This window comes from Chrysemys picta, unplaced genomic scaffold (genome assembly GCF_011386835.1).
Source record: "Chrysemys picta bellii isolate R12L10 unplaced genomic scaffold, ASM1138683v2 scaf191, whole genome shotgun sequence".
Lineage (NCBI taxonomy): Eukaryota > Metazoa > Chordata > Testudines > Emydidae > Chrysemys > Chrysemys picta.
In genome coordinates, this window is record NW_027052898.1 from 3,242 (window position 1) to 28,534 (window position 25,293).

At 52.2% G+C, this 25,293-nt stretch overlaps 1 long non-coding RNA gene across 2 annotated transcripts; it reads left to right on the forward strand.

The window, feature by feature from the left end:
- Positions 1-2,019: 2,019 nt before the first annotated feature.
- On the forward strand, positions 2,020-25,293 carry LOC135978259 (uncharacterized). 2 transcript variants are annotated; one of them, XR_010595689.1, is made up of 3 exons: positions 2,020-2,820; positions 6,835-20,412; positions 20,531-25,293. It is a non-coding gene; the product is annotated as an uncharacterized LOC135978259 (long non-coding RNA). The 2 variants fall into 2 exon arrangements; XR_010595690.1 differs by having other exon boundaries at positions 6,835-10,634; positions 10,753-25,293.

Genomic DNA, 25,293 nt, shown 5'->3' on the forward strand with positions numbered 1-25,293 from the left:
GCCCTGCCCAATTTACACCGCTCAACCAACCACAACTTTCACCCTTTGTTTTCTTGTGCACAAGAAAGAACGCTGTCGGACTGACGAGCGCCAACTGCAGGGATTCGGACAGCTCCGTTAGTTGTGTCCGAATTCCTGGCCTTGTGTCTCTTTGGTGATAAAGAGAGGAGATTCCTCGGGCTACCTTTGAAGAGATTGATGTGGCGGTCCTTTCTGAAATGTGTTGATGTTGAGATGTTGTAGGTAGATGCGGTGGTATTCAGAGCCAGCACGTGGGTGCACCTAACCCTACTAACAGGACCGCGTCACAAGTAAGAGGGGTCTTTTTTGGTAAAGGTAGGGGGCACAAAGTTGTCATTTTCTTGGTGGGGTAGGAGGTAAGTCGGGAAGGGTGTCGCTGAGGGATGGAGGATTGATTGGAAAGGGGACACTCAGCAGGATCCCTCCCTTACCTGTTCATTTCCAGATCTTTTCACATTCAGGACTCCCCCACCCCAACAGTGTAAAGGAGGTATATTTTACTAAAAAAAGGGTGACTGCCCTGTAATCAGGGTTCAGGTCGCTTTCCCTTTTCTCCTCCCTACATTGGCCCTCTTCATGCCAAGGTCCAAAGTGAGCGCCCTCTAACTAGGGTGTGGGTCTTTCCCTGTCTTTCACAAGGTAACACTGCCATTTGGAAGGTAGTTCTAGAAACCAGCCTCTTGAGAGGGTTCAGGGTTTGTCCTACTAGCTGTCCCGTGCCCTCCTCACTCACGCACTCAGCCAAGTCAAAGCCCGCGTCCTCTGCATCCACCTGGACCCGCCTTCTGCCGCAAGCTCTCCTGCGCTCTGAAAGAGATCGGTGCCGAAAAGAAGGAATTAGGGTAATTTCCGGCAGGGCCGAGTACCTTGCCAATGTCATCTGAATCTACCTTGTACGCGTGCTCTCTACTGAGCCACACCTAACCCGCTTCCCTCTCTCTTTCTAGCAATTCAAAGGACAAAATGAACAAGATGACACAAGCACCAAAGAAACTGCAGGAAAAGGGAAGAAAAAGCCACTGCCAACGGCTGCACACACCGCACACACAGCACACACCGCACCCTGTACCGAGGGATGGGGTTCGACACTTCTCCTCACAGGCTTAATCCCCCTTCAGGTGCCCGGTAAAAGGACCTCCCTGTAAACAAGGATCAAGGTCCATTCCTTACCAACCAAAATGCTTTATGGATCCCTTCCATAGCTGAGGCGGAGCAAACCCCCTTTAAAAAGGGTTGAGGTCTCTGTGGGTTTGAGCTCCTTAGGACCTAGCCTTTAAAATGCCCCGTGCCGTTGACCTCTCCCTGTCAGAAGGGTGCAGGTCTCCCCTTTCTAACTCCTCTTGGGCCGTTGGCACTCGCTGGGCAACGACACCACCCACTTCTGAGGGAACGGAGGTCTCTCCTTTACAGCGCTTTTCGCTCTGGCCCATTGGAAGACCCCAGGCTTAAGGACCACCCTGTAAGGAGGGTTTCGGTCCCCTTTGCCATGCAAATTAAGCCACAGGTCACTTTGACACGCCCAGCAAAATGACTGCCCTGTAACCAGGGTGTAAGGTCTTATACCTCTCACGCTTAAGCTAGGGGAGCCTTTCTGTGCCCGTGGCTTAGAGACTCCCCCCGACCCTCCAGCACTTGAGAAGGGTTGAACTTCTGTTTCTCTTAGTCACAGTAAATTCCCACAGAATGATTTCTACTTGGCTTTTTTGAGATTTGAAGTGAAATCTTACTCGGGACCTATCCCGGTCAGATGGAACATGGTGTGGCGAAGGGGCGGCTGTAAGGGGATGGCGGAGGCCGTGGAAAATTCGCCCCTTTTCTCAAAAAAGCCAAGAAATGGCCCAACCAAGCAAACGTCACAAAGTCTGGAAATGAACAGGGGGGTTGGGGGGCTCCTTTCGGACCCTCACTTCCGTGTAATCCTTCCTCAAGTCCTTTTACCCTGCCCAATTTACACCGCTCAACCAACCACAACTTTCACCTTTTGTTTTCTTGTGCACAAGAAAGAACACTGTCGGACTGAGGAGCGCCAACTGCAGGGATTCGGACAGCTCCGTTAGTTGTGTCCGAATTCCTGGCCTTGTGTCTCTTTGGTGATAAAGAGAGGAGATTCCTCGGGCTACCTTTGAAGAGATTGATGTGGCGGTCCTTTCTGAAATGTGTTGATGTTGAGATGTTGTAGGTAGATGCGGTGGTATTCAGAGCCGGCACGTGGGTGCACCTAACCCTACTAACAGGACCGCGTCACAAGTCAGAAGGGTCTTTTCTGGTAAAGGTAGGGGGCACAAAGTTGTCATTTTCTTGGTGGGGTAGGAGGTAAGTCGGGAAGGGTGTCGCTGAGGGATGGAGGATTGATTGGAAAGGGGACACTCAGCAGGATCCCTCCCTTACCTGTTCATTTCCAGATCTTTTCACATTCAGGACTCCCCCACCCCAACAGTGTAAAGGAGGTATATTTTACTAAAAAAAGGGTGACTGCCCTGTAATCAGGGTTCAGGTCGCTTTCCCTTTTCTCCTCCCTACATTGGCCCTCTTCACGCCAAGGTCCAAAGTGAGCGCCCTCTAACTAGGGTGTGGGTCTTTCCCTGTCTTTCACAAGGTAACACTGCCATTTGGAAGGTAGTTCTAGAAACCAGCCTCTTGAGAGGGTTCAGGGTTTGTCCTACTAGCTGTCCCGTGCCCTCCTCACTCACGCACTCAGCCAAGTCAAAGCCCGCGTCCTCTGCATCCACCTGGACCCGCCTTCTGCCGCAAGCTCTCCTGCCCTCTGAAAGAGATCGGTGCTGAAAAGTAGGAATTAGGGTAATTTTCGGCAGGGCCGAGTACCTTGCCAATGTCATCTGAATCTACCTTGTACGCGTGCTCTCTACTGAGCCACACCTAACCCGCTTCCCTCTCTCTTTCTAGCAACTCAAAGGACAAAATGAACAAGATGACACAAGCACCAAAGAAACTGCAGGAAAAGGGAAGAAAAAGCCACTGCCAACGGCTGCACACACCACACACACAGCACACACCGCACCCCTGTACCGAGGGATCGGGTTCGACACTTCTCCTCACAGGCTTAATCCCCCTTCAGGTGCCCGGTAAAAGGACCTCCCTGTAAACAAGGATCAAGGTCCATTCCTTACCAACCAAAATGCTTTATGGATCCCTTCCATAGCTGAGGCGGAGCGAGCCCCCTTTAAAACGGGTTGAGGTCTCTGTGAGTTTGAGCTCCTTAGGACCTAGCCTTTAAAATGCCCCGGGCCGTTGACCTCTCCCTGTCAGAAGGGTGCAGGTCTCCCCTTTCTAACTCCTCTTGGGCCGTTGGCACTCGCTGGGCAACGAGACCACCCACTTCCGAGGGAACGGAGGTCTCTCCTTTACAGCGCTTTTCGCTCTGGCCCATTGGAAGGCCCCTGGCTTAAGGACCACCCTGTAAGGAGGGTTTCGGTCTCCTTTGCCATGCAAATTAAGCCACAGGTCACTTTGACACGCCCGGCAAAATGACTGCCCTGTAACCAGAGTGTAAGGTCTTATACCTCTCACGCTTAAGCTAGGGGAGCCTTTCTGTGCCTGTGGCTTAGCGACTCCCCCCGACCCTCCACCACTTGAGAAGGGTTGAACTTCTGTTTCTCTTAGTCACAGTAAATTCCCACAGAATGATTTCTACTTGGCTTTTTTGAGATTTGAAGTGAAATCTTACTTGGGACCTATCCCGGTCAGATGGAACATGGTGTGGCGTAGGGGCGGCTGTAAGGGGATGGCGGAGGCCGTGGAAAATTCGCCCCTTTTCTCAAAAAAGCCAAGAAATGGCCCAACCAAGCAAATGTCACAAAGTCTGGAAATGAACAGAGGAGGTGGGGGGCTCCTTTCGGATCCTCACTTATGTGTAATCCTTCCTCAGGTCCTTTTGCCCTGCCCAATTTACACCGCTCAACCAACCACAACTTTCACCCTTTGTTTTCTTGTGCACAAGAAAGAACACTGTCGGACTGACGAGCGTTAACTGTAGGGATTCGGACAGCTCCGTTAGTTGTGTCCGAATTTCAGGCCTTGTGTCTCTTTGGTGATAAAGAGAGGAGATTCCTCGGGCTATGTTGGAAGAGATTGATGTGGCGGTCCTTTCTGAAATGTGTTCATGTTGAGATGTTGTAGGTAGATGCGGTGGTATTCAGAGCCGGCACGTGGGTGCACCTAACCTTACTAACAGGACCACGTCACAAATATGAGGGGTCTTTTCTGGTAAAGGTAGGGGGCACAAAGTTGTCATTTTCTTGGTGGGGTAGGAGGTAAGTCGGGAAGGGCGTCGCTGAGGGATGGAGGATTGACTGGAAAGGGGACACGCAGCAGGATCGCTCCCTCACCTGTTCATTTCCAGATCTTTTCACATTGGGGACGCCCCCCGCCCCCACCGTGTAAAGGGGGTGTATTTTACTAAAGAAAAGGTGACTGCCCTGTAATCAGGGTTCAGGTCGCTTTCCCTTTTCTCCTCTCTGCATCGGCCCTCTTCACGCCAAGTTCCAAAGTCAGCTCCCTCTAACTAGGGTGTGGGTCTTTCCCTGCCTTTCACAAGGTAACACTGCCATTTGGAAAGCAGTTCTAGAAACCAGCCTCTTGAGAGGGTTCAGGGTTTGTCCTACTAGCTATCCCGTGCCCTCCTCACTCACGCACTCAGCCAAGTCAAAGCCCGCGTCCTCTGCATCCACCTGGACCCGCCTTCTGCCGCAAGCTCTCCTGCGCTCTGAAAGAGATTGGTGCCGAAAAGTAGGAATTAGGGTAATTTCCGGCAGGGCCGAGTACCTTGCCAATGTCATCTGAATCTACCTTGTACAGGTGCTCTCTACTGAGCCACACCTAACCCGCTTCACCTCTCTCTTTCTAGCAACTCAAAGGACAAAATGGACAAGGCGACACAAGCACCAAAGAAAAGGGAAGAAAAAGGCAAGGCCAACGGCTGCACACACCGCACACACAGCACACACCGCACCCCTGTACCGAGGGATCGGGTTCGACACTTCTCCTCAAAGGCTTAATCCCCCTTCAGGTGCCCGGTAAAAGGAGCTCCCTGTAAACAAGGATCACGGTCCATTCCTTGCCAACCAAAATGCTTTATGGGTCCCTTCCATAGCTGAGGAGGAGCGAGCCCCCTTTAAAACGGGTTGAGGTCTCTGTGAGTTTGAGCTCCTTAGGACCTAGCCTTTAAAATGCCCCGGGCCGTTGACCTCTCCCTGTCAGAAGGGTGCAGGTCTCCCCTTTCTAACTCCTCTTGGGCCGTTGGCACTCGCTGGGCAACGAGACCACCCACTTCCGAGGGAACGGAGGTCTCTCCTTTACAGCGCTTTTCGCTCTGGCCCATTGGAAGGCCCCTGGCTTAAGGACCACCCTGTAAGGAGGGTTTCGGTCTCCTTTGCCATGCAAATTAAGCCACAGGTCACTTTGACACGCCCGGCAAAATGACTGCCCTGTAACCAGGGTGTAAGGTCTTATACCTCTCACGCTTAAGCTAGGGGAGCCTTTCTGTGCCTGTGGCTTAGCGACTCCCCCCGACCCTCCACCACTTGAGAAGAGTTGAACTTCTGTTTCTCTTAGTCACAGTAAATTCCCACAGAATGATTTCTACTTGGCTTTTTTGAGATTTGAAGTGAAATCTTATTTGGGACCTATCCCGGTCAGATGGAACATGGTGTGGCGAAGGGGCGGCTGTAAGGGGATGGCGGAGGCCGTGGAAAATTCGCCCCTTTTCTCAAAAAAGCCAAGAAATGGCCCAACCAAGCAAACGTCACAAAGTCTGGAAATGAACAGGGGAGGTGGGGGGCTCCTTTCGGACCCTCACTTCCGTGTAATCCTTCCTCAAGTCCTTTTGCCCTGCCCAATTTACACCGCTCAACCAACCACAACTTTCCCCTTTGTTTTCTTGTGCACAAGAAAGAACACTGTCGGACTGACGAGCGTTAACTCTAGGGATTCGGACAGCTCCGTTTGTTGTGTCCGAATTCCTGGCCTTGTGTCTCTTTGGTGATAAAGAGAGGAGATTCCTCGGGCTACGTTGGAAGAGATTGAGGTGGCGGTCCTTTCTGAAATGTGTTCATGTTGAGATGTTGTAGGTAGATGCGGTGGTATTCAGAGCCGGCACGTGGGTGCACCTAACCCTACTAACAGGACCGCGTCACAAGTAAAAGGGGTCTTTTCTGGTAAAGGTAGGGGGCACAAAGTTGTCATTTTCTTGGTGGGGTAGGAGGTAAGTCGGGAAGGGTGTCGCTGAGGGACGGAGGATTGATTGGAAAGGGGACACTCAGCAGGATCCCTCTCTTACCTGTTCATTTCCAGATCTTTTCACATTCAGGACTCCCCCCACCCTCATTGTGTAAAGGAGGTGTATTATATTAAAGAAAGGGTGACTGCCCTGTAATCAGGGTTCAGGTCGCTTTCCCTTTTCTCCTCTCTGCATCGGCCCTCTTCACGCCAAGGTCCAAAGTGAGCTCCCTCTAACTAGGGTGTGGGTCTTTCCCTGCCTTTCACAAGGTAACACTGCCATTTGGAAGATAGTTCTAGAAACCAGCCTCTTGAGAGGGTTCAGGGTTTGCCCTACTAGCTGTCCCGTGCCCTCCTCACTCGCGCACTCAGCCAAGTCAAAGCCCGCGTCCTCTGCATCCACCTGGACCCGCCTTCTGCCGCAAGCTCTCCTCCGTTATGAAAGAGATCGGTGCCGAAAAGTAGGCATTAGGGTAATTTCCGGCAGGGCTGAGTACCTTGCCAATGTCATTTGAATCTACCTTGTACACGTGCTCTCTACTGAGCCACAGCTAACCCGCTTCACCTCTCTCTTTCTAGCAACTCAAAGGACAAAATGGACAAGACGACACAAGCACCAAAGAAACTGCAGGAAAAGGGAAGAAAAAGCCACGGCCAACGGCTGCACACACCGCACACACAGCACACACCGCACCCCTGTACCGAGGGATCGGGTTCGACACTTCTCCTCACAGGCTTAATCCCCCTTCAGGTGCCCGGTAAAAGGACCTCCCTGTAAACAAGGGTCACGGTCCATTCCTTGCCAACCAAAATGCTTTATGGGTCCCTTCCATAGCTGAGGAGGAGCGAGCCCCCTTTAAAACGGGTTGAGGTCTCTGTGAGTTTGAGCTCCTTAGGACCTAGCCTTTAAAATGCCCCGGGCCGTTGACCTCTCCCTGTCAGAAGGGTGCAGATCTCCCCTTTCTAACTCCTCTTGGGCCGTTGGCACTCGCTGGGTAACGAGACCACCCACTTCCGAGGGAACGGAGGTCTCTCCTTTACAGCGCTTTTCGCTCTGGCCCATTGGAAGGCCCCTGGCATAAGGACCACCCTGTAAGGAGGGTTTCGGTCTCCTTTGCCATGCAAATTAAGCCACAGGTCACTTTGACACTCCCGGCAAAATGACTGCCCTGTAACCAGGGTGTAATGTCTTATACCTCTCACGCTTAAGCTAGGGGAGCCTTTCTGTGCCTGTGGCTTAGCGACTCCCCCCGACCCTCCACCACTTGAGAAGAGTTGAACTTCTGTTTCTCTTAGTCACAGTAAATTCCCACCGAATGATTTCTACTTGGCTTTTTTGAGATTTGAAGTGAAATCTTATTTGGGACCTATCCCGGTCAGATGGAACATGGTGTGGCGAAGGGGCGGCTGTAAGGGGATGGCGGAGGCCGTGGAAAATTCGCCCCTTTTCTCAAAAAAGCCAAGAAATGGCCCAACCAAGCAAACGTCACAAAGTCTGGAAATGAACAGGGGAGGTGGGGGGCTCCTTTCGGACCCTCACTTCCGTGTAATCCTTCCTCAAGTCCTTTTGCCCTGCCCAATTTACACCGCTCAACCAACCACAACTTTCCCCTTTGTTTTCTTGTGCACAAGAAAGAACACTGTCGGACTGACGAGCGTCAACTGTAGGGATTCGAACAGCTCCGTTAGTTGTATCCAAATTCCTGGCCTTGTGTCTCTTTGGTGATAAAGAGAGGAGATTCCTCGGGCTACGTTGGAAGAGATTGAGGTGGCGGTCCTTTCTGAAATGTGTTCATGTTGAGATGTTGTAGGTAGATGCGGTGGTATTCAGAGCCGGCACGTGGGTGCACCTAACCCTACTAACAGGACCGCGTCACAAGTAAAAGGGGTCTTTTCTGGTAAAGGTAGGGGGCACAAAGTTGTCATTTTCTTGGTGGGGTAGGAGGTAAGTCGGGAAGGGTGTCGCTGAGGGACGGAGGATTGATTGGAAAGGGGACACTCAGCAGGATCCCTCCCTTACCTGTTCATTTCCAGATCTTTTCACATTGGGGACTCCCCCCACCCTCATTGTGTAAAGGAGGTGTATTATATTAAAGAAAGGGTGACTGCCCTGTAATCAGGGTTCAGGTCGCTTTCCCTTTTCTCCTCTCTGCATCGGCCCTCTTCACGCCAAGGTCCAAAGTGAGCTCCCTCTAACTAGGGTGTGGGTCTTTCCCTGCCTTTCACAAGGTAACACTGCCATTTGGAAGATAGTTCTAGAAACCAGCCTCTTGAGAGGGTTCAGGGTTTGCCCTACTAGCTGTCCCGTGCCCTCCTCACTCACGCACTCAGCCAAGTCAAAGCCCGCGTCCTCTGCATCCACCTGGACCCGCCTTCTGCCGCAAGCTCTCCTGCGCTCTGAAAGAGATCGGTGCCGAAAAGTAGGAATTAGGGTACTTTAGGGCAGGGCCGAGTACCTTGCCAATGTCATCTGAATCTACCTTGTACACGTGCTCTCTACTGAGCCACAGCTAACCTGCTTCACCTCTCTCTTTCTAGCAACTCAAAGGACAAAATGGACAAGACGACACAAGCACCAAAGAAACTGCAGGAAAAGGGAAGAAAAAGCCACGGCCAACGGCTGCACACACCGCACACACAGCACACACCACACCCCTGTACCGAGGGATCGGGTTCGACACTTCTCCTCAAAGGCTTAATCCCCCTTCAGGTGCCCGGTAAAAGGACCTCCCTGTAAACAAGGATCACGGTCCATTCCTTGCCAACCAAAATGCTTTATGGGTCCCTTCCATAGCTGAGGAGGAGCGAGCCCCCTTTAAAACGGGTTGAGGTCTCTGTGAGTTTGAGCTCCTTAGGACCTAGCCTTTAAAATGCCCCGGGCCGTTGACCTCTCCCTGTCAGAAGGGTGCAGGTCTCCCCTTTCTAACTCCTCTTGGGCCGTTGGCACTCGCTGGGCAACGAGACCACCCACTTCCGAGGGAACGGAGGTCTCTCCTTTACAGCGCTTTTCGCTCTGGCCCATTGGAAGGCCCCTGGCTTAAGGACCACCCTGTAAGGAGGGTTTCGGTCTCCTTTGCCATGCAAATTAAGCCACAGGTCACTTTGACACGCCCGGCAAAATGACTGCCCTGTAACCAGGGTGTAAGGTCTTATACCTCTCACGCTTAAGCTAGGGGAGCCTTTCTGTGCCTGTGGCTTAGCGACTCCCCCCGACCCTCCACCACTTGAGAAGAGTTGAACTTCTGTTTCTCTTAGTCACAGTAAATTCCCACCGAATGATTTCTACTTGGCTTTTTTGAGATTTGAAGTGAAATCTTATTTGGCACCTATCCCGGTCAGATGGAACATGGTGCGGCGAAGGGGCGGCTGTAAGGGGATGGCGGAGGCCGTGGAAAATTCGCCCCTTTTCTCAAAAAAGCCAAGAAATGGCCCAACCAAGCAAACGTCACAAAGTCTGGAAATGAACAGGGGAGGTGGGGGGCTCCTTTCGGACCCTCACTTCCGTGTAATCCTTCCTCAAGTCCTTTTGCCCTGCCCAATTTACACCGCTCAACCAACCACAACTTTCCCCTTTGTTTTCTTGTGCACAAGAAAGAACACTGTCGGACTGACGAGCGTTAACTCTAGGGATTCGGACAGCTCCGTTAGTTGTGTCCGAATTCCTGGCCTTGTGTCTCTTTGGTGATAAAGAGAGGAGATTCCTCGGGCTACGTTGGAAGAGATTGAGGTGGCGGTCCTTTCTGAAATGTGTTCATGTTGAGATGTTGTAGGTAGATGCGGTGGTATTCAGAGCCGGCACGTGGGTGCACCTAACCCTACTAACAGGACCGCGTCACAAGTAAAAGGGGTCTTTTCTGGTAAAGGTAGGGGGCACAAAGTTGTCATTTTCTTGGTGGGGTAGGAGGTAAGTCGGGAAGGGTGTCGCTGAGGGACGGAGGATTGATTGGAAAGGGGACACTCAGCAGGATCCCTCCCTTACCTGTTCATTTCCAGATCTTTTCACATTGGGGACTCCCCCCGCCCCCACCGTGTAAAGGAGGTGTATTATATTAAAGAAAGGGTGACTGCCCTGTAATCAGGGTTCAGGTCGCTTTCCCTTTTCTCCTCTCTGCATCGGCCCTCTTCACGCCAAGGTCCAAAGTGAGCTCCCTCTAACTAGGGTGTGGGTCTTTCCCTGCCTTTCACAAGGTAACACTGCCATTTGGAAGATAGTTCTAGAAACCAGCCTCTTGAGAGGGTTCAGGGTTTGCCCTACTAGCTGTCCCGTGCCCTCCTCACTCACGCACTCAGCCAAGTCAAAGCCCGCGTCCTCTGCATCCACCTGGACCCGCCTTCTGCCGCAAGCTCTCCTGCGCTCTGAAAGAGATCGGTGCCGAAAAGTAGGAATTAGGGTAATTTCCGGCAGGGCCGAGTACCTTGCCAATGTCATCTGAATCTACCTTGTACACGTGCTCTCTACTGAGCCACAGCTAACCCGCTTCACCTCTCTCTTTCTAGCAACTCAAAGGACAAAATGGACAAGACGACACAAGCACCAAAGAAACTGCAGGAAAAGGGAAGAGAAAGCCACGGCCAACGGCTGCACACACCGCACACACAGCACACACCGCACCCCTGTACCGAGGGATCGGGTTCGACACTTCTCCTCACAGGCTTAATCCCCCTTCAGGTGCCCGGTAAAAGGACCTCCCTGTAAACAAGGATCACGGTCCATTCCTTGCCAACCAAAATGCTTTATGGGTCCCTTCCATAGCTGAGGAGGAGCGAGCCCCCTTTAAAACGGGTTGAGGTCTCTGTGAGTTTGAGCTCCTTAGGACCTAGCCTTTAAAATGCCCCGGGCCGTTGACCTCTCCCTGTCAGAAGGGTGCAGGTCTCCCCTTTCTAACTCCTCTTGGGCCGTTGGCACTCGCTGGGCAACGAGACCACCCACTTCCGAGGGAACGGAGGTCTCTCCTTTACAGCGCTTTTCGCTCTGGCCCATTGGAAGGCCCCTGGCTTAAGGACCACCCTGTAAGGAGGGTTTCGGTCTCCTTTGCCATGCAAATTAAGCCACAGGTCACTTTGACACGCCCGGCAAAATGACTGCCCTGTAACCAGGGTGTAAGGTCTTATACCTCTCACGCTTAAGCTAGGGGAGCCTTTCTGTGCCTGTGGCTTAGCGACTCCCCCCGACCCTCCACCACTTGAGAAGAGTTGAACTTCTGTTTCTCTTAGTCACAGTAAATTCCCACCGAATGATTTCTACTTGGCTTTTTTGAGATTTGAAGTGAAATCTTATTTGGGACCTATCCCGGTCAGATGGAACATGGTGTGGCGAAGGGGCGGCTGTAAGGGGATGGCGGAGGCCGTGGAAAATTCGCCCCTTTTCTCAAAAAAGCCAAGAAATGTCACAAAGTCTGGAAATGAACAGGGGAGGTGGGGGGCTCCTTTCGGACCCTCACTTCCGTGTAATCCTTCCTCAAGTCCTTTTGCCCTGCCCAATTTACACCGCTCAACCAACCACGACTTTCCCCTTTGTTTTCTTGTGCACAAGAAAGAACACTGTCGGACTGACGAGCGTTAACTCTAGGGATTCGGACAGCTCCGTTTGTTGTGTCCGAATTCCTGGCCTTGTGTCTCTTTGGTGATAAAGAGAGGAGATTCCTCGGGCTACGTTGGAAGAGATTGAGGTGGCGGTCCTTTCTGAAATGTGTTCATGTTGAGATGTTGTAGGTAGATGCGGTGGTATTCAGAGCCGGCACGTGGGTGCACCTAACCCTACTAACAGGACCGCGTCACAAGTAAAAGGGGTCTTTTCTGGTAAAGGTAGGGGGCACAAAGTTGTCATTTTCTTGGTGGGGTAGGAGGTAAGTCGGGAAGGGTGTCGCTGAGGGACGGAGGATTGATTGGAAAGGGGAAATTCAGCAGGATCCCTCCCTTACCTGTTCATTTCCAGATCTTTTCACATTCAGGACTCCCCCAACCCTCATTGTGTAAAGGAGGTGTATTATATTAAAGAAAGGGTGACTGCCCTGTAATCAGGGTTCAGGTCGCTTTCCCTTTTCTCCTCTCTGCATCGGCCCTCTTCACGCCAAGGTCCAAAGTGAGCTCCCTCTAACTAGGGTGTGGGTCTTTCCCTGCCTTTCACAAGGTAACACTGCCATTTGGAAGATAGTTCTAGAAACCAGCCTCTTGAGAGGGTTCAGGGTTTGCCCTACTAGCTGTCCCGTGCCCTCCTCACTCACGCACTCAGCCAAGTCAAAGCCCGCGTCCTCTGCAGCCACCTGGACCCGCCTTCTGCCGCAAGCTCTCCTGCGCTCTGAAAGAGATCGGTGCCGAAAAGTAGGAATTAGGGTAATTTCCGGCAGGGCCGAGTACCTTGCCAATGTCATCTGAATCTACCTTGTACACGTGCTCTCTACTGAGCCACAGCTAACCCGCTTCACCTCTCTCTTTCTAGCAACTCAAAGGACAAAATGGACAAGACGACACAAGCACCAAAGAAACTGCAGGAAAAGGGAAGAAAAAGCCACGGCCAACGGCTGCACACACCGCACACACAGCACACACCGCACCCCTGTACCGAGGGATCGGGTTCGACACTTCTCCTCAAAGGCTTAATCCCCCTTCAGGTGCCCGGTAAAAGGACCTCCCTGTAAACAAGGATCACGGTCCATTCCTTGCCAACCAAAATGCTTTATGGGTCCCTTCCATAGCTGAGGAGGAGCGAGCCCCCTTTAAAACGGGTTGAGGTCTCTGTGAGTTTGAGCTCCTTAGGACCTAGCCTTTAAAATGCCCCGGGCCGTTGACCTCTCCCTGTCAGAAGGGTGCAGGTCTCCCCTTTCTAACTCCTCTTGGGCCGTTGGCACTCGCTGGGCAACGAGACCACCCACTTCCGAGGGAACGGAGGTCTCTCCTTTACAGCGCTTTTCGCTCTGGCCCATTGGAAGGCCCCTGGCTTAAGGACCACCCTGTAAGGAGGGTTTCGGTCTCCTTTGCCATGCAAATTAAGCCACAGGTCACTTTGACACGCCCGGCAAAATGACTGCCCTGTAACCAGGGTGTAAGGTCTCATACCTCTCACGCTTAAGCTAGGGGAGCCTTTCTGTGCCTGTGGCTTAGCGACTCCCCCCGACCCTCCACCACTTGAGAAGGGTTGAACTTCTGTTTCTCTTAGTCACAGTAAATTCCCACAGAATGATTTCTACTTGGCTTTTTTGAGATTTGAAGTGAAATCTTATTTGGGACCTATCCCGGTCAGATGGAACATGGTGTGGCGAAGGGGCGGCTGTAAGGGGATGGCGGAGGCCGTGGAAAATTCGCCCCTTTTCTCAAAAAAGCCAAGAAATGGCCCAACCAAGCAAACGTCACAAAGTCTGGAAATGAACAGGGGAGGTAGGGGGCTCCTTTCGGACCCTCACTTCCGTGTAATCCTTCCTCAAGTCCTTTTGCCCTGCCCAATTTACACTGCTCAACCAACCACAACTTTCCCCTTTGTTTTCTTGTGCACAAGAAAGAACACTGTCGGACTGACGAGCGTTAACTCTAGGGATTCGGACAGCTCCGTTAGTTGTGTCCGAATTCCTGGCCTTGTGTCTCTTTGGTGATAAAGAGAGGAGATTCCTCGGGCTACGTTGGAAGAGATTGAGGTGGCGGTCCTTTCTGAAATGTGTTCATGTTGAGATGTTGTAGGTAGATGCGGTGGTATTCAGAGCCGGCACGTGGGTGCACCTAACCCTACTAACAGGACCGCGTCACAAGTAAAAGGGGTCTTTTCTGGTAAAGGTAGGGGGCACAAAGTTGTCATTTTCTTGGTGGGGTAGGAGGTAAGTCGGGAAGGGTGTCGCTGAGGGACGGAGGATTGATTGGAAAGGGGACACTCAGCAGGATCCCTCCCTTACCTGTTCATTTCCAGATCTTTTCACATTCAGGACTCCCCCAACCCTCATTGTGTAAAGGAGGTGTATTATATTAAAGAAAGGGTGACTGCCCTGTAATCAGGGTTCAGGTCGCTTTCCCTTTTCTCCTCTCTGCATCGGCCCTCTTCACGCCAAGGTCCAAAGTGAGCTCCCTCTAACTAGGGTGTGGGTCTTTCCCTGCCTTTCACAAGGTAACACGGCCATTTGGAAGATAGTTCTAGAAACCAGCCTCTTGAGAGGGTTCAGGGTTTGCCCTACTAGCTGTCCCGTGCCCTCCTCACTCACGCACTCAGCCAAGTCAAAGCCCGCGTCCTCTGCAGCCACCTGGACCCGCCTTCTGCCGCAAGCTCTCCTGCGCTCTGAAAGAGATCGGTGCCGAAAAGTAGGAATTAGGGTAATTACCGGCAGGGCCGAGTACCTTGCCAATGTCATCTGAATCTACCTTGTACACGTGCTCTCTACTGAGCCACAGCTAACCCGCTTCACCTCTCTCTTTCTAGCAACTCAAAGGACAAAATGGACAAGACGACACAAGCACCAAAGAAACTGCAGGAGAAGGGAAGAAAAAGCCACGGCCAACGGCTGCACACACCGCACACACAGCACACACCGCACCCCTGTACCGAGGGATCGGGTTCGACACTTCTCCTCACAGGCTTAATCCCCCTTCAGGTGCCCGGTAAAAGGACCTCCCTGTAAACAAGGGTCACGGTCCATTCCTTGCCAACCAAAATGCTTTATGGGTCCCTTCCATAGCTGAGGAGGAGCGAGCCCCCTTTAAAACGGGTTGAGGTCTCTGTGAGTTTGAGCTCCTTAGGACCTAGCCTTTAAAATGCCCCGGGCCGTTGACCTCTCCCTGTCAGAAGGGTGCAGGTCTCCCCTTTCTAACTCCTCTTGGGCCGTTGGCACTCGCTGGGCAACGAGACCACCCACTTCCGAGGGAACGGAGGTCTCTCCTTTACAGCGCTTTTCGCTCTGGCCCATTGGAAGGCCCCTGGCTTAAGGACCACCCTGTAAGGAGGGTTTCGGTCTCCTTTGCCATGCAAATTAAGCCACAGGTCACTTTGACACGCCCGGCAAAATGACTGCCCTGTAACCAGGGTGTAAGGTCTTATACCTCTCACGCTTAAGCTAGGGGAGCCTTTCTGTGCCTGTGGCTTAGCGACTCCCCCCGACCCTCCACCACTTGAGAAGAGTTGAACTTCTGTTTCTCTTAGTCACAGTAAATTCCCACCGAATGATTTCTACTTGGCTTTTTTGAGATTTGAAGTGAAATCTTATTTGGGACCTATCCCGGTCAGATGGAACATGGTGTGGCGAAGGGGCGGCTGTAAGGGGATGGCGGAGGCCGTGGAAAATTCGCCCCTTTTCTCAAAAAAGCCAAGAAATGGCCCAACCAAGCAAACGTCACAAAGTCTGGAAATGAACAGGGGAGGTGGGGGGCTCCTTTCGGACCCTCACTTCCGTGTAATCCTTCCTCAAGTCCTTTTGCCCTGCCCAATTTACACCGCTCAACCAACCACGACTTTCCCCTTTGTTTTCTTGTGCACAAGAAAGAACACTGTCGGACTGACGAGCGTTAACTCTAGGGATTCGGACAGCTCCGTTTGTTGTGTCCGAATTCCTGGCCTTGTGTCTCTTTGGTGATAAAGAGAGGAGATTCCTCGGGCTACGTTGGAAGAGATTGAGGTGGCGGTCCTTTCTGAAATGTGTTCATGTTGAGATGTTGTAGGTAGATGCGGTGGTATTCAGAGCCGGCACGTGGGTGCACCTAACCCTACTAACAGGACCGCGTCACAAGTAAAAGGGGTCTTTTCTGGTAAAGGTAGGGGGCACAAAGTTGTCATTTTCTTGGTGGGGTAGGAGGTAAGTCGGGAAGGGTGTCGCTGAGGGACGGAGGATTGATTGGAAAGGGGAAATTCAGCAGGATCCCTCCCTTACCTGTTCATTTCCAGATCTTTTCACATTCAGGACTCCCCCAACCCTCATTGTGTAAAGGAGGTGTATTATATTAAAGAAAGGGTGACTGCCCTGTAATCAGGGTTCAGGTCGCTTTCCCTTTTCTCCTCTCTGCATCGGCCCTCTTCACGCCAAGGTCCAAAGTGAGCTCCCTCTAACTAGGGTGTGGGTCTTTCCCTGCCTTTCACAAGGTAACACTGCCATTTGGAAGATAGTTCTAGAAACCAGCCTCTTGAGAGGGTTCAGGGTTTGCCCTACTAGCTGTCCCGTGCCCTCCTCACTCACGCACTCAGCCAAGTCAAAGCCCGCGTCCTCTGCAGCCACCTGGACCCGCCTTCTGCCGCAAGCTCTCCTGCGCTCTGAAAGAGATCGGTGCCGAAAAGTAGGAATTAGGGTAATTTCCGGCAGGGCCGAGTACCTTGCCAATGTCATCTGAATCTACCTTGTACACGTGCTCTCTACTGAGCCACAGCTAACCCGCTTCACCTCTCTCTTTCTAGCAACTCAAAGGACAAAATGGACAAGACGACACAAGCACCAAAGAAACTGCAGGAAAAGGGAAGAAAAAGCCACGGCCAACGGCTGCACACACCGCACACACAGCACACACCGCACCCCTGTACCGAGGGATCGGGTTCGACACTTCTCCTCAAAGGCTTAATCCCCCTTCAGGTGCCCGGTAAAAGGACCTCCCTGTAAACAAGGATCACGGTCCATTCCTTGCCAACCAAAATGCTTTATGGGTCCCTTCCATAGCTGAGGAGGAGCGAGCCCCCTTTAAAACGGGTTGAGGTCTCTGTGAGTTTGAGCTCCTTAGGACCTAGCCTTTAAAATGCCCCGGGCCGTTGACCTCTCCCTGTCAGAAGGGTGCAGGTCTCCCCTTTCTAACTCCTCTTGGGCCGTTGGCACTCGCTGGGCAACGAGACCACCCACTTCCGAGGGAACGGAGGTCTCTCCTTTACAGCGCTTTTCGCTCTGGCCCATTGGAAGGCCCCTGGCTTAAGGACCACCCTGTAAGGAGGGTTTCGGTCTCCTTTGCCATGCAAATTAAGCCACAGGTCACTTTGACACGCCCGGCAAAATGACTGCCCTGTAACCAGGGTGTAAGGTCTCATACCTCTCACGCTTAAGCTAGGGGAGCCTTTCTGTGCCTGTGGCTTAGCGACTCCCCCCGACCCTCCACCACTTGAGAAGGGTTGAACTTCTGTTTCTCTTAGTCACAGTAAATTCCCACAGAATGATTTCTACTTGGCTTTTTTGAGATTTGAAGTGAAATCTTATTTGGGACCTATCCCGGTCAGATGGAACATGGTGTGGCGAAGGGGCGGCTGTAAGGGGATGGCGGAGGCCGTGGAAAATTCGCCCCTTTTCTCAAAAAAGCCAAGAAATGGCCCAACCAAGCAAACGTCACAAAGTCTGGAAATGAACAGGGGAGGTAGGGGGCTCCTTTCGGACCCTCACTTCCGTGTAATCCTTCCTCAAGTCCTTTTGCCCTGCCCAATTTACACTGCTCAACCAACCACAACTTTCCCCTTTGTTTTCTTGTGCACAAGAAAGAACACTGTCGGACTGACGAGCGTTAACTCTAGGGATTCGGACAGCTCCGTTAGTTGTGTCCGAATTCCTGGCCTTGTGTCTCTTTGGTGATAAAGAGAGGAGATTCCTCGGGCTACGTTGGAAGAGATTGAGGTGGCGGTCCTTTCTGAAATGTGTTCATGTTGAGATGTTGTAGGTAGATGCGGTGGTATTCAGAGCCGGCACGTGGGTGCACCTAACCCTACTAACAGGACCGCGTCACAAGTAAAAGGGGTCTTTTCTGGTAAAGGTAGGGGGCACAAAGTTGTCATTTTCTTGGTGGGGTAGGAGGTAAGTCGGGAAGGGTGTCGCTGAGGGACGGAGGATTGATTGGAAAGGGGACACTCAGCAGGATCCCTCCCTTACCTGTTCATTTCCAGATCTTTTCACATTCAGGACTCCCCCAACCCTCATTGTGTAAAGGAGGTGTATTATATTAAAGAAAGGGTGACTGCCCTGTAATCAGGGTTCAGGTCGCTTTCCCTTTTCTCCTCTCTGCATCGGCCCTCTTCACGCCAAGGTCCAAAGTGAGCTCCCTCTAACTAGGGTGTGGGTCTTTCCCTGCCTTTCACAAGGTAACACGGCCATTTGGAAGATAGTTCTAGAAACCAGCCTCTTGAGAGGGTTCAGGGTTTGCCCTACTAGCTGTCCCGTGCCCTCCTCACTCACGCACTCAGCCAAGTCAAAGCCCGCGTCCTCTGCAGCCACCTGGACCCGCCTTCTGCCGCAAGCTCTCCTGCGCTCTGAAAGAGATCGGTGCCGAAAAGTAGGAATTAGGGTAATTACCGGCAGGGCCGAGTACCTTGCCAATGTCATCTGAATCTACCTTGTACACGTGCTCTCTACTGAGCCACAGCTAACCCGCTTCACCTCTCTCTTTCTAGCAACTCAAAGGACAAAATGGACAAGACGACACAAGCACCAAAGAAACTGCAGGAGAAGGGAAGAAAAAGCCACGGCCAACGGCTGCACACACCGCACACACAGCACACACCGCACCCCTGTACCGAGGGATCGGGTTCGACACTTCTCCTCACAGGCTTAATCCCCCTTCAGGTGCCCGGTAAAAGGACCTCCCTGTAAACAAGGGTCACGGTCCATTCCTTGCCAACCAAAATGCTTTATGGGTCCCTTCCATAGCTGAGGAGGAGCGAGCCCCCTTTAAAACGGGTTGAGGTCTCTGTGAGTTTGAGCTCCTTAGGACCTAGCCTTTAAAATGCCCCGGGCCGTTGACCTCTCCCTGTCAGAAGGGTGCAGATCTCCCCTTTCTAACTCCTCTTGGGCCGTTGGCACTCGCTGGGTAACGAGACCACCCACTTCCGAGGGAACGGAGGTCTCTCCTTTACAGCGCTTTTCGCTCTGGCCCATTGGAAGGCCCCTGGCATAAGGACCACCCTGTAAGGAGGGTTTCGGTCTCCTTTGCCATGCAAATTAAGCCACAGGTCACTTTGACACTCCCGGCAAAATGACTGCCCTGTAACCAGGGTGTAATGTCTTATACCTCTCACGCTTAAGCTAGCGGAGCCTTTCTGTGCCTGTGGCTTAGCGACTCCCCCCAACCCTCCACCACTTGAGAAGAGTTGAACTTCTGTTTCTCTTAGTCACAGTAAATTCCCACCGAATGATTTCTACTTGGCTTTTTTGAGATTTGAAGTGAAATCTTATTTGGGACCTATCCCGGTCAGATGGAACATGGTGTGGCGAAGGGGCGGCTGTAAGGGGATGGCGGAGGCCGTGGAAAATTCGCCCCTTTTCTCAAAAAAGCCAAGAAATGGCCCAACCAAGCAAACGTCACAAAGTCTGGAAATGAACAGGGGAGGTGGGGGGCTCCTTTCGGACCCTCACTTCCGTGTAATCCTTCCTCAAGTCCTTTTGCCCTGCCCAATTTACACCGCTCAACCAACCACAACTTTCCCCTTTGTTTTCTTGTGCACAAGAAAGAACACTGTCGGACTGACGAGCGTCAACTGTAGGGATTCGAACAGCTCCGTTAGTTGTATCCAAATTCCTGGCCTTGTGTCTCTTTGGTGATAAAGAGAGGAGATTCCTCGGGCTACGTTGGAAGAGATTGAGGTGGCGGTCCTTTCTGAAATGTGTTCATGTTGAGATGTTGTAGGTAGATGCGGTGGTATTCAGAGCCGGCACGTGGGTGCACCTAACCCTACTAACAGGACCGCGTCACAAGTAAAAGGGGTCTTTTCTGGTAAAGGTAGGGGGCACAAAGTTGTCATTTTCTTGGTGGGGTAGGAGGTAAGTCGGGAAGGGTGTCGCTGAGGGACGGAGGATTGATTGGAAAGGGGACACTCAGCAGGATCCCTCCCTTACCTGTTCATTTCCAGATCTTTTCACATTGGGGACTCCCCCCGCCCCCACCGTGTAAAGGAGGTGTATTATATTAAAGAAAGGGTGACTGCCCTGTAATCAGGGTTCAGGTCGCTTTCCCTTTTCTCCTCTCTGCATCGGCCCTCTTCACGCCAAGGTCCAAAGTGAGCTCCCTCTAACTAGGGTGTGGGTCTTTCCCTGCCTTTCACAAGGTAACACTGCCATTTGGAAGATAGTTCTAGAAACCAGCCTCTTGAGAGGGTTCAGGGTTTGCCCTACTAGCTGTCCCGTGCCCTCCTCACTCACGCACTCAGCCAAGTCAAAGCCCGCGTCCTCTGCATCCACCTGGACCCGCCTTCTGCCGCAAGCTCTCCTGCGCTCTGAAAGAGATCGGTGCCGAAAAGTAGGAATTAGGGTAATTTCCGGCAGGGCCGAGTACCTTGCCAATGTCATCTGAATCTACCTTGTACACGTGCTCTCTACTGAGCCACAGCTAACCCGCTTCACCTCTCTCTTTCTAGCAACTCAAAGGACAAAATGGACAAGACGACACAAGCACCAAAGAAACTGCAGGAAAAGGGAAGAAAAAGCCACGGCCAACGGCTGCACACACCGCACACACAGCACACACCGCACCCCTGTACCGAGGGATCGGGTTCGACACTTCTCCTCAAAGGCTTAATCCCCCTTCAGGTGCCCGGTAAAAGGACCTCCCTGTAAACAAGGATCACGGTCCATTCCTTGCCAACCAAAATGCTTTATGGGTCCCTTCCATAGCTGAGGAGGAGCGAGCCCCCTTTAAAACGGGTTGAGGTCTCTGTGAGTTTGAGCTCCTTAGGACCTAGCCTTTAAAATGCCCCGGGCCGTTGACCTCTCCCTGTCAGAAGGGTGCAGGTCTCCCCTTTCTAACTCCTCTTGGGCCGTTGGCACTCGCTGGGCAACGAGACCACCCACTTCCGAGGGAACGGAGGTCTCTCCTTTACAGCGCTTTTCGCTCTGGCCCATTGGAAGGCCCCTGGCTTAAGGACCACCCTGTAAGGAGGGTTTCGGTCTCCTTTGCCATGCAAATTAAGCCACAGGTCACTTTGACACGCCCGGCAAAATGACTGCCCTGTAACCAGGGTGTAAGGTCTTATACCTCTCACGCTTAAGCTAGGGGAGCCTTTCTGTGCCTGTGGCTTAGCGACTCCCCCCGACCCTCCACCACTTGAGAAGAGTTGAACTTCTGTTTCTCTTAGTCACAGTAAATTCCCACCGAATGATTTCTACTTGGCTTTTTTGAGATTTGAAGTGAAATCTTATTTGGGACCTATCCCGGTCAGATGGAACATGGTGTGGCGAAGGGGCGGCTGTAAGGGGATGGCGGAGGCCGTGGAAAATTCGCCCCTTTTCTCAAAAAAGCCAAGAAATGGCCCAACCAAGCAAACGTCACAAAGTCTGGAAATGAACAGGGGAGGTGGGGGGCTCCTTTCGGACCCTCACTTCCGTGTAATCCTTCCTCAAGTCCTTTTGCCCTGCCCAATTTACACCGCTCAACCAACCACGACTTTCCCCTTTGTTTTCTTGTGCACAAGAAAGAACACTGTCGGACTGACGAGCGTTAACTCTAGGGATTCGGACAGCTCCGTTTGTTGTGTCCGAATTCCTGGCCTTGTGTCTCTTTGGTGATAAAGAGAGGAGATTCCTCGGGCTACGTTGGAAGAGATTGAGGTGGCGGTCCTTTCTGAAATGTGTTCATGTTGAGATGTTGTAGGTAGATGCAGTGGTATTCAGAGCCGGCACGTGGGTGCACCTAACCCTACTAACAGGACCGCGTCACAAGTAAAAGGGGTCTTTTCTGGTAAAGGTAGGGGGCACAAAGTTGTCATTTTCTTGGTGGGGTAGGAGGTAAGTCGGGAAGGGTGTCGCTGAGGGACGGAGGATTGATTGGAAAGGGGAAATTCAGCAGGATCCCTCCCTTACCTGTTCATTTCCAGATCTTTTCACATTCAGGACTCCCCCAACCCTCATTGTGTAAAGGAGGTGTATTATATTAAAGAAAGGGTGACTGCCCTGTAATCAGGGTTCAGGTCGCTTTCCCTTTTCTCCTCTCTGCATCGGCCCTCTTCACGCCAAGGTCCAAAGTGAGCTCCCTCTAACTAGGGTGTGGGTCTTTCCCTGCCTTTCACAAGGTAACACTGCCATTTGGAAGATAGTTCTAGAAACCAGCCTCTTGAGAGGGTTCAGGGTTTGCCCTACTAGCTGTCCCGTGCCCTCCTCACTCACGCACTCAGCCAAGTCAAAGCCCGCGTCCTCTGCAGCCACCTGGACCCGCCTTCTGCCGCAAGCTCTCCTGCGCTCTGAAAGAGATCGGTGCCGAAAAGTAGGAATTAGGGTAATTTCCGGCAGGGCCGAGTACCTTGCCAATGTCATCTGAATCTACCTTGTACACGTGCTCTCTACTGAGCCACAGCTAACCCGCTTCACCTCTCTCTTTCTAGCAACTCAAAGGACAAAATGGACAAGACGACACAAGCACCAAAGAAACTGCAGGAAAAGGGAAGAAAAAGCCACGGCCAACGGCTGCACACACCGCACCCCTGTACCGAGGGATCGGGTTCGACACTTCTCTTCACAGGCTTAATCCCCCTTCAGGTGCCCGGTAAAAGGACCTCCCTGTAAACAAGGATCACGGTCCATTCCTTGCCAACCAAAATGCTTTATGGGTCCCTTCCATAGCTGAGGAGGAGCGAGCCCCCTTTAAAACGGGTTGAGGTCTCTGTGAGTTTGAGCTCCTTAGGACCTAGCCTTTAAAATGCCCCGGGCCGTTGACCTCTCCCTGTCAGAAGGGTGCAGGTCTCCCCTTTCTAACTCCTCTTGGGCCGTTGGCACTCGCTGGGCAACGAGACCACCCACTTCCGAGGGAACGGAGGTCTCTCCTTTACAGCGCTTTTCGCTCTGGCCCATTGGAAGGCCCCTGGCTTAAGGACCACCCTGTAAGGAGGGTTTCGGTCTCCTTTGCCATGCAAATTAAGCCACAGGTCACTTTGACACGCCCGGCAAAATGACTGCCCTGTAACCAGGGTGTAAGGTCTTATACCTCTCACGCTTAAGCTAGGGGAGCCTTTCTGTGCCTGTGGCTTAGCGACTCCCCCCGACCCTCCACCACTTGAGAAGAGTTGAACTTCTGTTTCTCTTAGTCACAGTAAATTCCCACCGAATGATTTCTACTTGGCTTTTTTGAGATTTGAAGTGAAATCTTATTTGGGACCTATCCCGGTCAGATGGAACATGGTGTGGCGAAGGGGCGGCTGTAAGGGGATGGCGGAGGCCGTGGAAAATTCGCCCCTTTTCTCAAAAAAGCCAAGAAATGGCCCAACCAAGCAAACGTCACAAAGTCTGGAAATGAACAGGGGAGGTGGGGGGCTCCTTTCGGACCCTCACTTCCGTGTAATCCTTCCTCAAGTCCTTTTGCCCTGCCCAATTTACACCGCTCAACCAACCACAACTTTCCCCTTTGTTTTCTTGTGCACAAGAAAGAACACTGTCGGACTGACGAGCGTTAACTCTAGGGATTCGGACAGCTCCGTTTGTTGTGTCTGAATTCCTGGCCTTGTGTCTCTTTGGTGATAAAGAGAGGAGATTCCTCGGGCTACGTTGGAAGAGACTGAGGTGGCGGTCCTTTCTGAAATGTGTTCATGTTGAGATGTTGTAGGTAGATGCGGTGGTATTCAGAGCCGGCACGTGGGTGCACCTAACCCTACTAACAGGACCGCGTCACAAGTAAAAGGGGTCTTTTCTGGTAAAGGTAGGGGGCACAAAGTTGTCATTTTCTTGGTGGGGTAGGAGGTAAGTCGGGAAGGGTGTCGCTGAGGGACGGAGGATTGATTGGAAAGGGGACACTCAGCAGGATCCCTCCCTTACCTGTTCATTTCCAGATCTTTTCACATTCAGGACTCCCCCAACCCTCATTGTGTAAAGGAGGTGTATTATATTAAAGAAAGGGTGACTGCCCTGTAATCAGGGTTCAGGTCGCTTTCCCTTTTCTCCTCTCTGCATCGGCCCTCTTCAAGCCAAGGTCCAAAGTGAGCTCCCTCTAACTAGGGTGTGGGTCTTTCCCTGCCTTTCACAAGGTAACACTGCCATTTGGAAGATAGTTCTAGAAACCAGCCTCTTGAGAGGGTTCAGGGTTTGCCCTACTAGCTGTCCCGTGCCCTCCTCACTCACGCACTCAGCCAAGTCAAAGCCCGCGTCCTCTGCAGCCACCTGGACCCGCCTTCTGCCGCAAGCTCTCCTGCGCTCTGAAAGAGATCGGTGCCGAAAAGTAGGAATTAGGGTAATTTCCGGCAGGGCCGAGTACCTTGCCAATGTCATCTGAATCTACCTTGTACACGTGCTCTCTACTGAGCCACAGCTAACCCGCTTCACCTCTCTCTTTCTAGCAACTCAAAGGACAAAATGGACAAGACGACACAAGCACCAAAGAAACTGCAGGAGAAGGGAAGAAAAAGCCACGGCCAACGGATGCACACACCGCACACACAGCACACACCGCACCCCTGTACCGAGGGATCGGGTTCGACACTTCTCCTCACAGGCTTAATCCCCCTTCAGGTGCCCGGTAAAAGGACCTCCCTGTAAACAAGGATCACGGTCCATTCCTTGCCAACCAAAATGCTTTATGGGTCCCTTCCATAGCTGAGGAGGAGCGAGCCCCCTTTAAAACGGGTTGAGGTCTCTGTGAGTTTGAGCTCCTTAGGACCTAGCCTTTAAAATGCCCCGGGCCGTTGACCTCTCCCTGTCAGAAGGGTGCAGGTCTCCCCTTTCTAACTCCTCTTGGGCCGTTGGCCCTCGCTGGGCAACGAGACCACCCACTTCCGAGGGAACGGAGGTCTCTCCTTTACAGCGCTTTTCGCTCTGGCCCATTGGAAGGCCCCTGGCTTAAGGACCACCCTGTAAGGAGGGTTTCGGTCTCCTTTGCCATGCAAATTAAGCCACAGGTCACTTTGACACGCCCGGCAAAATGACTGCCCTGTAACCAGAGTGTAAGGTCTTATACCTCTCACGCTTAAGCTAGGGGAGCCTTTCTGTGCCTGTGGCTTAGCGACTCCCCCCGACCCTCCACCACTTGAGAAGGGTTGAACTTCTGTTTCTCTTAGTCACAGTAAATTCCCACAGAATGATTTCTACTTGGCTTTTTTGAGATTTGAAGTGAAATCTTACTTGGGACCTATCCCGGTCAGATGGAACATGGTGTGGCGTAGGGGCGGCTGTAAGGGGATGGCGGAGGCCGTGGAAAATTCGC